Raw genomic sequence first — 12,877 nt, 5'->3', positions numbered from 1 at the left:
GCTCTGGTGAGTCGGAGGCCAGGAGGTCACGCCCTGAAGCAGTGTCCTGGTGGCAGGGAGTAGAGATAGAGGAAGTGGCATAACAAAACCTTAGGGGATCCCCTGCATGGTGCAATGAAGGGGCCCTGCTCACGGACATGCAATCTATGTTCCTCACCTATCACCTTTGCAAGGACTCTCAGAACTGCACAACATATAGACATTTTCAGCTGAGCTATTCTAGATTACACAAATCTTCAGGCTGTGGCTTGAGACTGTGTTGTACCTCAAGTGAAAAATGGCTTATAGGCTGCACACACTAAATGGCATCAACCAGACCGGCTGGTAAACTGGGGAGTAGGTATGTTACTGATACAAGTAAGAGGCATCTTAGACAAATTACTATTGTTCTAAGTGTATGCAATTCTTGTGCTGGCAGAGAGGATATCAGAAGATCTAAAAATATCTTTTATTTAAGTGAGGAAATGGAAGATCCAGAACGCAAACAACTTTTGACAACAATGAAAAGCTGTTTTTTGCAGCTGAAAAGGAATGAAAGGCAGCACTTTCTTCAAGGATCTTAGCATATAAAAACAAGAAGAGGTCAGTTTGTTTATCTGTTCCATGAAATATTGATCTGAGTCAAAGACTACTCCGAGGTTTCGTACCTTAGTGATAGGATCAGGGGGCGAACCAAGAGTCCCAGGCAACCATGAATCGTCCCAAAAACGAATCTCCTTCCCAGAAATAAGAGTCTCTGTTTTGTCTGTATTTAACTTCAGATAGTTAGCAGACATCCAGTTGACAATTGATCTCATACGCTTGTTAAATCTGTCAGCAACTTCTTCCAGGTTGCCTGCAACAGAGATCACAATCTGTGCATCGTCAGCACGTGCAACTGTGGTGAACCCAAAGGAGCAAATCACCTCCACAAAAGGGGCTACCTATATGTTAAAAAGCGTTAGGTGAGTGAGGACCCCTGAGGGACGCCACATGGAAAGGAAAAAGATCTAAAATTAAATTCACCCAGTGACACATCTGCTTCCTGTCCCTCAATAAAGAAGAGAGAAGATCGTGCTCAAGACCAGAAATGCCAATGTTGGATAAACGATTTAGTACAACGATGTGGCTTACTGTATTGAAAGCTGCACAAAGGTCCAAAATTACCACCGCAGCTCTTCCTCCGGCATCTTTAATAGATGTAATCCCTTCTGAGACAGCTATCAGCCCTGTCTTCATACTATGGCCTGCTCTAAACCCATACTGCACATTGTGTAGGAGGGAATTATCTTCTAAATAATCTGGCAAACAGATATTAAGATGTTTTTCAAAGTAACATAGCTGCATACGGAAGCCGTGATATTGAGCGGAAACTCTTCTCCTATGAAGGTTTCTTTAGTAGAGGCAATATGGGTGGAAAGATGCATACTGTAATGCAGATATTCATCAAAATTGTGAGACCTGGGGCAAGGCTGGCTGGCAGATTTTGCACTAGCTTAGGTGGGCAATCATTCGAAGGGGGTCCTGACTTAATGTGCTTCATTACAATGATCACTTGATCAGCAGTTAAAAGGGAGAAATTGCATAGTTCTGATCTTTTTGAGTCAGTAAATAGGGGTTCTGTACTCAAATCAGATGATGTGCAGAGAGGATTGAACTCCCTGTATACTGACTTCACTTTCTCTTTAAACAAATTCAGCTAGTTTATTACAGAACGCCTGGCAAGGGGGAAAGCGAGAAGGTGGACTATAGCTTAAAAGAGATTGAAAGACATGTCCTGATATCGTGCAGCCGCCACGTTTGGGAGACAGCCCTAGAAGATGGTCCTCAGACGAGCAGCAAGTCAAAGTCTGTGCAGCCTTTAGAGGAATAATCCCCTCTCCGATGGAGCCCATCCAGGCAAGTGAAAAGTTCCTTCTAACACAGCCCTTTAAGACGGAGTTTCCAGGAAGTGGGAGGTGTAATGGCTTCACTGGAAGGGAGCAGATGAGACTTCCCTGAATCAGACTACCTTAGTGCCCAATATTCTTGCAAGAGCACACGGTAAAATAGAACAAATCAAGGCATTTATTTCATTCTATAGCTCAAAACAAGTAAACAAAAGTCTTCTTTCTAAAGTGGCAGAACACATCTACATTCTTCTCTGGACTAAAGATCTTTATTTTACAGTAGGAGAGGAGATACCACATATGGCAATTTTTATTGGTGGTGGATTAGCCCGAAACCGATTTTGGAAAAAGGGGGTGGTGATGGACAGAGTTTCTGAATGATGCAGAATACTCTTACCAAGTCAAGAGATCATGGTTTTAATCCATCACCTGTTTTTTAGCTCATTGCACCATCCCAGCTCAGAACCTGGCTATATGCAAATTAGTCTGTTCCTGTCCCAGTGCATGATGGGAACAGGGCAAACCAAACTACCAAGCCAATTCTTATACTGGGAAGGAGACAAGCTTCCGGGGACCGGTTTCTGGCATCACAGCCTTCGTCGGCCCGGCTTGCTTGAATCCTGATGGTGCAATGAGCAAGGGACTCACGTCTGAGTATACCCTCCCACACATAGTGTGGATAAAATCGATTTTGGAAAAAGGGGGTGGTGATGGACAGAGTTTCTGAATGATGCAGAATACTCTTACCGAATCAAGAGATCATGGTTTTAATCCATCACCTGTTTTTTAGCTCATTGCACCATCCCAGCTCAGAACCTGGCTATATGCAAATTAGTCTGTTCCTGTCCCAGTGCATGATGGGAACAGGGCAAACCAAACTACCAAGCCAATTCTTATACTGGGAAGGAGACAAGCTTCCGGGGACCGGTTTCTGGCATCACAGCCTTCGTCGGCCCGGCTTGCTTGAATCCTGATGGTGCAATGAGCAAGGGACTCACGTCTGAGTATACCCTCCCACACATAGTGTGGATAAAATCGATTTTGGAAAAAGGGGGTGGTGATGGACAGAGTTTCTGAATGATGCAGAATACTCTTACCAAGTCAAGAGATCATGGTTTTAATCCATCACCTGTTTTTTAGCTCATTGCACCATCCCAGCTCAGAACCTGGCTATATGCAAATTAGTCTGTTCCTGTCCCAGTGCATGATGGGAACAGGGCAAACCAAACTACCAAGCCAATTCTTATACTGGGAAGGAGACAAGCTTCCGGGGACCGGTTTCTGGCATCACAGCCTTCGTCGGCCCGGCTTGCTTGAATCCTGATGGTGCAATGAGCAAGGGACTCACGTCTGAGTATACCCTCCCACACATAGTGTGGATAAAATCGATTTTGGAAAAAGGGGGTGGTGATGGACAGAGTTTCTGAATGATGCAGAATACTCTTACCAAGTCAAGAGATCATGGTTTTAATCCATCACCTGTTTTTTAGCTCATTGCACCATCCCAGCTCAGAACCTGGCTATATGCAAATTAGTCTGTTCCTGTCCCAGTGCATGATGGGAACAGGGCAAACCAAACTACCAAGCCAATTCTTATACTGGGAAGGAGACAAGCTTCCGGGGACCGGTTTCTGGCATCACAGCCTTCGTCGGCACACTAAGGGGCCGATTAGGATGGCGGTTTTTCCGCATCCTCCGGGCCGGCGGAAGTGTCCGCCGGCCTGGAGGATGCGGAAAAACCGCGGCGGAGACTCCAAAGACCCACCGCCAAATTAGGATGGCTGGTGGGTCTGGAAATCCGTCCGCCGCTTTTCCGCCGCGGTCGGCTTCCGACCGCGGCGGAAAAGCTATAACATGGCAGGCGGTGTCTATGAGACACCGTCCGCCATATTATGATGTGTGTGTAAATATGCTTTTCCACGGCGGCATTGCCGCCATGGAAAAGCATACGGACCTTCACTTCGGGGGCCCGTTGCGGGCCCCCTGGGTGAAGGGGTGGTGGTGGGTGCACATGGGGGGTACCTATGGTACCCCCCTGCATTTGCGTGCACAATGCAGCAGGCACCGCGCGGTGCCTGCCGCTTTGTGCACGCAAATGCTGTGCATGCATTTTTTACATTGGGGCGGGTGCAGATTGAAGCTGCACCCGCCGCAATGTTAGAGATAGAGGATGTGACCGCCACCCTGGCGGTCACATCCTAATCAGATCGGAGGGAACGCCGCAGCCCATGCGGACGTTCCCTCCTCCTCAGGGGTCGCGGACGGACTCAAGTCCGTCCGCGATCCTAATCGACCCCATAGTGTGGATAAAATCGATTTTGGAAAAAGGGGGTGGTGATGGACAGAGTTTCTGAATGATGCAGAATACTCTTACCAAGTCAAGAGATCATGGTTTTAATCCATCACCTGTTTTTTAGCTCATTGCACCATCCCAGCTCAGAACCTGGCTATATGCAAATTAGTCTGTTCCTGTCCCAGTGCATGATGGGAACAGGGCAAACCAAACTACCAAGCCAATTCTTATACTGGGAAGGAGACAAGCTTCCGGGGACCGGTTTCTGGCATCACAGCCTTCGTCGGCCCGGCTTGCTTGAATCCTGATGGTGCAATGAGCAAGGGACTCACGTCTGAGTATACCCTCCCACACATAGTGTGGATAAAATCGATTTTGGAAAAAGGGGGTGGTGATGGACAGAGTTTCTGAATGATGCAGAATACTCTTACCAAGTCAAGAGATCATGGTTTTAATCCATCACCTGTTTTTTAGCTCATTGCACCATCCCAGCTCAGAACCTGGCTATATGCAAATTATTCTGTTCCTGTCCCAGTGCATGATGGGAACAGGGCAAACCAAACTACCAAGCCAATTCTTATACTGGGAAGGAGACAAGCTTCCGGGGACCGGTTTCTGGCATCACAGCCTTCGTCGGCCCGGCTTGCTTGAATCCTGATGGTGCAATGAGCAAGGGACTCACGTCTGAGTATACCCTCCCACACATAGTGTGGATAAAATCGATTTTGGAAAAAGGGGGTGGTGATGGACAGAGTTTCTGAATGATGCAGAATACTCTTACCAAGTCAAGAGATCATGGTTTTAATCCATCACCTGTTTTTTAGCTCATTGCACCATCCCAGCTCAGAACCTGGCTATATGCAAATTAGTCTGTTCCTGTCCCAGTGCATGATGGGAACAGGGCAAACCAAACTACCAAGCCAATTCTTATACTGGGAAGGAGACAAGCTTCCGGGGACCGGTTTCTGGCATCACAGCCTTCGTCGGCCCGGCTTGCTTGAATCCTGATGGTGCAATGAGCAAGGGACTCACGTCTGAGTATACCCTCCCACACATAGTGTGGATAAAATCGATTTTGGAAAAAGGGGGTGGTGATGGACAGAGTTTCTGAATGATGCAGAATACTCTTACCAAGTCAAGAGATCATGGTTTTAATCCATCACCTGTTTTTTAGCTCATTGCACCATCCCAGCTCAGAACCTGGCTATATGCAAATTAGTCTGTTCCTGTCCCAGTGCATGATGGGAACAGGGCAAACCAAACTACCAAGCCAATTCTTATACTGGGAAGGAGACAAGCTTCCGGGGACCGGTTTCTGGCATCACAGCCTTCGTCGGCCCGGCTTGCTTGAATCCTGATGGTGCAATGAGCAAGGGACTCACGTCTGAGTATACCCTCCCACACATAGTGTGGATAAAATCGATTTTGGAAAAAGGGGGTGGTGATGGACAGAGTTTCTGAATGATGCAGAATACTCTTACCAAGTCAAGAGATCATGGTTTTAATCCATCACCTGTTTTTTAGCTCATTGCACCATCCCAGCTCAGAACCTGGCTATATGCAAATTAGTCTGTTCCTGTCCCAGTGCATGATGGGAACAGGGCAAACCAAACTACCAAGCCAAATCTTATACTGGGAAGGAGACAAGCTTCCGGGGACCGGTTTCTGGCATCACAGCCTTCGTCGGCCCGGCTTGCTTGAATCCTGATGGTGCAATGAGCAAGGGACTCACGTCTGAGTATACCCTCCCACACATAGTGTGGATAAAATCGATTTTGGAAAAAGGGGGTGGTGATGGACAGAGTTTCTGAATGATGCAGAATACTCTTACCAAGTCAAGAGATCATGGTTTTAATCCATCACCTGTTTTTTAGCTCATTGCACCATCCCAGCTCAGAACCTGGCTATATGCAAATTAGTCTGTTCCTGTCCCAGTGCATGATGGGAACAGGGCAAACCAAACTACCAAGCCAATTCTTATACTGGGAAGGAGACAAGCTTCCGGGGACCGGTTTCTGGCATCACAGCCTTCGTCGGCCCGGCTTGCTTGAATCCTGATGGTGCAATGAGCAAGGGACTCACGTCTGAGTATACCCTACCACACATAGTGTGGATAAAATCGATTTTGGAAAAAGGGGGTGGTGATGGACAGAGTTTCTGAATGATGCAGAATACTCTTACCAAGTCAAGAGATCATGGTTTTAATCCATCACCTGTTTTTTAGCTCATTGCACCATCCCAGCTCAGAACCTGGCTATATGCAAATTAGTCTGTTCCTGTCCCAGTGCATGATGGGAACAGGGCAAACCAAACTACCAAGCCAATTCTTATACTGGGAAGGAGACAAGCTTCCGGGGACCGGTTTCTGGCATCACAGCCTTCGTCGGCCCGGCTTGCTTGAATCCTGATGGTGCAATGAGCAAGGGACTCACGTCTGAGTATACCCTCCCACACATAGTGTGGATAAAATCGATTTTGGAAAAAGGGGGTGGTGATGGACAGAGTTTCTGAATGATGCAGAATACTCTTACCAAGTCAAGAGATCATGGTTTTAATCCATCACCTGTTTTTTAGCTCATTGCACCATCCCAGCTCAGAACCTGGCTATATGCAAATTAGTCTGTTCCTGTCCCAGTGCATGATGGGAACAGGGCAAACCAAACTACCAAGCCAATTCTTATACTGGGAAGGAGACAAGCTTCCGGGGACCGGTTTCTGGCATCACAGCCTTCGTCGGCCCGGCTTGCTTGAATCCTGATGGTGCAATGAGCAAGGGACTCACGTCTGAGTATACCCTCCCACACATAGTGTGGATAAAATCGATTTTGGAAAAAGGGGGTGGTGATGGACAGAGTTTCTGAATGATGCAGAATACTCTTACCAAGTCAAGAGATCATGGTTTTAATCCATCACCTGTTTTTTAGCTCATTGCACCATCCCAGCTCAGAACCTGGCTATATGCAAATTAGTCTGTTCCTGTCCCAGTGCATGATGGGAACAGGGCAAACCAAACTACCAAGCCAATTCTTATACTGGGAAGGAGACAAGCTTCCGGGGACCGGTTTCTGGCATCACAGCCTTCGTCGGCCCGGCTTGCTTGAATCCTGATGGTGCAATGAGCAAGGGACTCACGTCTGAGTATACCCTCCCACACATAGTGTGGATAAAATCGATTTTGGAAAAAGGGGGTGGTGATGGACAGAGTTTCTGAATGATGCAGAATACTCTTACCAAGTCAAGAGATCATGGTTTTAATCCATCACCTGTTTTTTAGCTCATTGCACCATCCCAGCTCAGAACCTGGCTATATGCAAATTAGTCTGTTCCTGTCCCAGTGCATGATGGGAACAGGGCAAACCAAACTACCAAGCCAATTCTTATACTGGGAAGGAGACAAGCTTCCGGGGACCGGTTTCTGGCATCACAGCCTTCGTCGGCCCGGCTTGCTTGAATCCTGATGGTGCAATGAGCAAGGGACTCACGTCTGAGTATACCCTCCCACACATAGTGTGGATAAAATCGATTTTGGAAAAAGGGGGTGGTGATGGACAGAGTTTCTGAATGATGCAGAATACTCTTACCAAGTCAAGAGATCATGGTTTTAATCCATCACCTGTTTTTTAGCTCATTGCACCATCCCAGCTCAGAACCTGGCTATATGCAAATTAGTCTGTTCCTGTCCCAGTGCATGATGGGAACAGGGCAAACCAAACTACCAAGCCAATTCTTATACTGGGAAGGAGACAAGCTTCCGGGGACCGGTTTCTGGCATCACAGCCTTCGTCGGCCCGGCTTGCTTGAATCCTGATGGTGCAATGAGCAAGGGACTCACGTCTGAGTATACCCTCCCACACATAGTGTGGATAAAATCGATTTTGGAAACAGGGGGTGGTGATGGACAGAGTTTCTGAATGATGCAGAATACTCTTACCAAGTCAAGAGATCATGGTTTTAATCCATCACCTGTTTTTTAGCTCATTGCACCATCCCAGCTCAGAACCTGGCTATATGCAAATTAGTCTGTTCCTGTCCCAGTGCATGATGGGAACAGGGCAAACCAAACTACCAAGCCAATTCTTATACTGGGAAGGAGACAAGCTTCCGGGGACCGGTTTCTGGCATCACAGCCTTCGTCGGCCCGGCTTGCTTGAATCCTGATGGTGCAATGAGCAAGGGACTCACGTCTGAGTATACCCTCCCACACATAGTGTGGATAAAATCGATTTTGGAAAAAGGGGGTGGTGATGGACAGAGTTTCTGAATGATGCAGAATACTCTTACCAAGTCAAGAGATCATGGTTTTAATCCATCACCTGTTTTTTAGCTCATTGCACCATCCCAGCTCAGAACCTGGCTATATGCAAATTAGTCTGTTCCTGTCCCAGTGCATGATGGGAACAGGGCAAACCAAACTACCAAGCCAATTCTTATACTGGGAAGGAGACAAGCTTCCGGGGACCGGTTTCTGGCATCACAGCCTTCGTCGGCCCGGCTTGCTTGAATCCTGATGGTGCAATGAGCAAGGGACTCACGTCTGAGTATACCCTCCCACACATAGTGTGGATAAAATCGATTTTGGAAAAAGGGGGTGGTGATGGACAGAGTTTCTGAATGATGCAGAATACTCTTACCAAGTCAAGAGATCATGGTTTTAATCCATCACCTGTTTTTTAGCTCATTGCACCATCCCAGCTCAGAACCTGGCTATATGCAAATTAGTCTGTTCCTGTCCCAGTGCATGATGGGAACAGGGCAAACCAAACTACCAAGCCAATTCTTATACTGGGAAGGAGACAAGCTTCCGGGGACCGGTTTCTGGCATCACAGCCTTCGTCGGCCCGGCTTGCTTGAATCCTGATGGTGCAATGAGCAAGGGACTCACGTCTGAGTATACCCTCCCACACATAGTGTGGATAAAATCGATTTTGGAAAAAGGGGGTGGTGATGGACAGAGTTTCTGAATGATGCAGAATACTCTTACCAAGTCAAGAGATCATGGTTTTAATCCATCACCTGTTTTTTAGCTCATTGCACCATCCCAGCTCAGAACCTGGCTATATGCAATATGGGAACAGGGCAAACCAAACTACCAAGCCAATTCGGAAGCTTGTTTCCTTACCAGTATAAGAATTGGCTTGGTAGTTTGGTTTGCCCTGTTCCCATCATGCACTGGGACAGGAACAGACTAATTTGCATATAGCCAGGTTCTGAGCTGGGATGGTGCATTGAGCTAAAAAACGGTGATGGATTAAAACCATGATCTCTTGACTTGGTAAGAGTATTCTGCATCATTTAGAAACTCTGTCCATCACCACCCCCCTTTTCCAAAATCGGTTTATCCACACTATGTGTGGGAGGGTATGCTCAGACGTGAGTCCCTTGCTCATTGCACCATCAGGATTCAAGCAAGCCGGGCCGAAGAAGGCTGTGATGCCAGAAACCGGTCCCCGGAAGCTTGTTTCCTTACCAGTATAAGAATTGGCTTGGTAGTTTGGTTTGCCCTGTTCCCATCATGCACTGGGACAGGAACAGACTAATTTGCATATAGCCAGGTTCTGAGCTGGGATGGTGCATTGAGCTAAAAAACGGTGATGGATTAAAACCATGATCTCTTGACTTGGTAAGAGTATTCTGCATCATTTAGAAACTCTGTCCATCACCACCCCCCTTTTCCAAAATCGGTTTATCCACACTATGTGTGGGAGGGTATGCTCAGACGTGAGTCCCTTGCTCATTGCACCATCAGGATTCAAGCAAGCCGGGCCGAAGAAGGCTGTGATGCCAGAAACCGGTCCCCGGAAGCTTGTTTCCTTACCAGTATAAGAATTGGCTTGGTAGTTTGGTTTGCCCTGTTCCCATCATGCACTGGGACAGGAACAGACTAATTTGCATATAGCCAGGTTCTGAGCTGGGATGGTGCATTGAGCTAAAAAACGGTGATGGATTAAAACCATGATCTCTTGACTTGGTAAGAGTATTCTGCATCATTCAGAAACTCTGTCCATCACCACCCCCCTTTTCCAAAATCGGTTTATCCACACTATGTGTGGGAGGGTATGCTCAGACGTGAGTCCCTTGCTCATTGCACCATCAGGATTCAAGCAAGCCGGGCCGAAGAAGGCTGTGATGCCAGAAACCGGTCCCCGGAAGCTTGTTTCCTTACCAGTATAAGAATTGGCTTGGTAGTTTGGTTTGCCCTGTTCCCATCATGCACTGGGACAGGAACAGACTAATTTGCATATAGCCAGGTTCTGAGCTGGGATGGTGCATTGAGCTAAAAAACGGTGATGGATTAAAACCATGATCTCTTGACTTGGTAAGAGTATTCTGCATCATTCAGAAACTCTGTCCATCACCACCCCCCTTTTCCAAAATCGGTTTATCCACACTATGTGTGGGAGGGTATGCTCAGACGTGAGTCCCTTGCTCATTGCACCATCAGGATTCAAGCAAGCCGGGCCGAAGAAGGCTGTGATGCCAGAAACCGGTCCCCGGAAGCTTGTTTCCTTACCAGTATAAGAATTGGCTTGGTAGTTTGGTTTGCCCTGTTCCCATCATGCACTGGGACAGGAACAGACTAATTTGCATATAGCCAGGTTCTGAGCTGGGATGGTGCATTGAGCTAAAAAACGGTGATGGATTAAAACCATGATCTCTTGACTTGGTAAGAGTATTCTGCATCATTCAGAAACTCTGTCCATCACCACCCCCCTTTTCCAAAATCGGTTTATCCACACTATGTGTGGGAGGGTATGCTCAGACGTGAGTCCCTTGCTCATTGCACCATCAGGATTCAAGCAAGCCGGGCCGAAGAAGGCTGTGATGCCAGAAACCGGTCCCCGGAAGCTTGTTTCCTTACCAGTATAAGAATTGGCTTGGTAGTTTGGTTTGCCCTGTTCCCATCATGCACTGGGACAGGAACAGACTAATTTGCATATAGCCAGGTTCTGAGCTGGGATGGTGCATTGAGCTAAAAAACGGTGATGGATTAAAACCATGATCTCTTGACTTGGTAAGAGTATTCTGCATCATTCAGAAACTCTGTCCATCACCACCCCCCTTTTCCAAAATCGGTTTATCCACACTATGTGTGGGAGGGTATGCTCAGACGTGAGTCCCTTGCTCATTGCACCATCAGGATTCAAGCAAGCCGGGCCGAAGAAGGCTGTGATGCCAGAAACCGGTCCCCGGAAGCTTGTTTCCTTACCAGTATAAGAATTGGCTTGGTAGTTTGGTTTGCCCTGTTCCCATCATGCACTGGGACAGGAACAGACTAATTTGCATATAGCCAGGTTCTGAGCTGGGATGGTGCATTGAGCTAAAAAACGGTGATGGATTAAAACCATGATCTCTTGACTTGGTAAGAGTATTCTGCATCATTCAGAAACTCTGTCCATCACCACCCCCCTTTTCCAAAATCGGTTTATCCACACTATGTGTGGGAGGGTATGCTCAGACGTGAGTCCCTTGCTCATTGCACCATCAGGATTCAAGCAAGCCGGGCCGAAGAAGGCTGTGATGCCAGAAACCGGTCCCCGGAAGCTTGTTTCCTTACCAGTATAAGAATTGGCTTGGTAGTTTGGTTTGCCCTGTTCCCATCATGCACTGGGACAGGAACAGACTAATTTGCATATAGCCAGGTTCTGAGCTGGGATGGTGCATTGAGCTAAAAAACGGTGATGGATTAAAACCATGATCTCTTGACTTGGTAAGAGTATTCTGCATCATTCAGAAACTCTGTCCATCACCACCCCCCTTTTCCAAAATCGGATTAGCCCGAAACCACCAGTCTCCTATCACATAAAAACTCTACTGCATAAACTCAAAGATACAGACATACAAAAAGACAGACCTTAAATGTCGAAACACAGAAACACACATTAAGGCTTTTTTCAACAGTTACAACTTTTAGCTTAGTATTTAGCTCATATGAGTTAGCCACATTATATCTAAATTTCTAGATTGTTCAAGTGCAAAAACAGGAATAAAAGTAAATGCTATGATTTTGCATTAATGCCGACCTCTAAATGACGCCCTTGAGTGCATTTATGCATAAAGATAACTTCAGGGGTGGGTAGCTACACCAGCACCAAAAGCATCTGATTTATATAAATACCTGCATCTACAGAGACACATAAAAGGCAATTTTAAAAAACATCGCATACATTCCCTTTATGAACTTGTATTTTGGGTGCACCTAAAGCATACTCCGGATGTGTCTGATTACATTGCAGAAATATCTGCTATTCTTTTCCTAAATCAACCAACCATCCCCATGTTAAAAAAGTGAAATTCAAGTACTAATGTGCTGTAACTTTAAGTTATTGTGAATGAACCCAGAGCAGACCAATAGTTAGTTTGTACCTGATTGTCTTTTTATGTGCTACCCAGCTTCACCCAGCCATGGGTACAAACACTGAGGAGCATTAGTGTGAGAGGCGAGAATGTAAGAGCACTAGAAATCCATAAGTTTCAAAACATGTTTCATACTAAAGGTTTTCAGTAAGGTCTTATTATTTCTGCTAGAAACTAAAGGCATGTGTAACTGTATGTACAGTATGTTTAACAGCATGGTGTAATGAAGCGTAGCCAGTATAATTGGTCAAAAAATAGTTTGATAACAAGAACCACCCCTGGCAAAAATATACACACAGTCTCACACTTCTGGAGGCTGTGCCGGGAATGGGGCGGTTGAATTATGGTTGGGTTAGGTCAG

General features: G+C 46.5%; 1 protein-coding gene across 4 annotated transcripts in view; it reads right to left on the bottom strand.

Moving 5' to 3' along the window:
* Window positions 1-12,877, bottom strand: part of CCDC172 (coiled-coil domain containing 172) — a 977,718-nt gene that overhangs the window by 476,393 nt on the left and 488,448 nt on the right. The gene's annotated exons all lie outside the window — the stretch shown is intronic.

The sequence above is a fragment of the Lissotriton helveticus genome, chromosome 5_1, assembly GCF_964261635.1.
Source record: "Lissotriton helveticus chromosome 5_1, aLisHel1.1, whole genome shotgun sequence".
In the NCBI taxonomy this organism is placed as follows: domain Eukaryota; kingdom Metazoa; phylum Chordata; class Amphibia; order Caudata; family Salamandridae; genus Lissotriton; species Lissotriton helveticus.
Note: the sequence above shows the minus strand (reverse complement) of the source record. Positions and strands in the feature narration are given on the sequence as shown.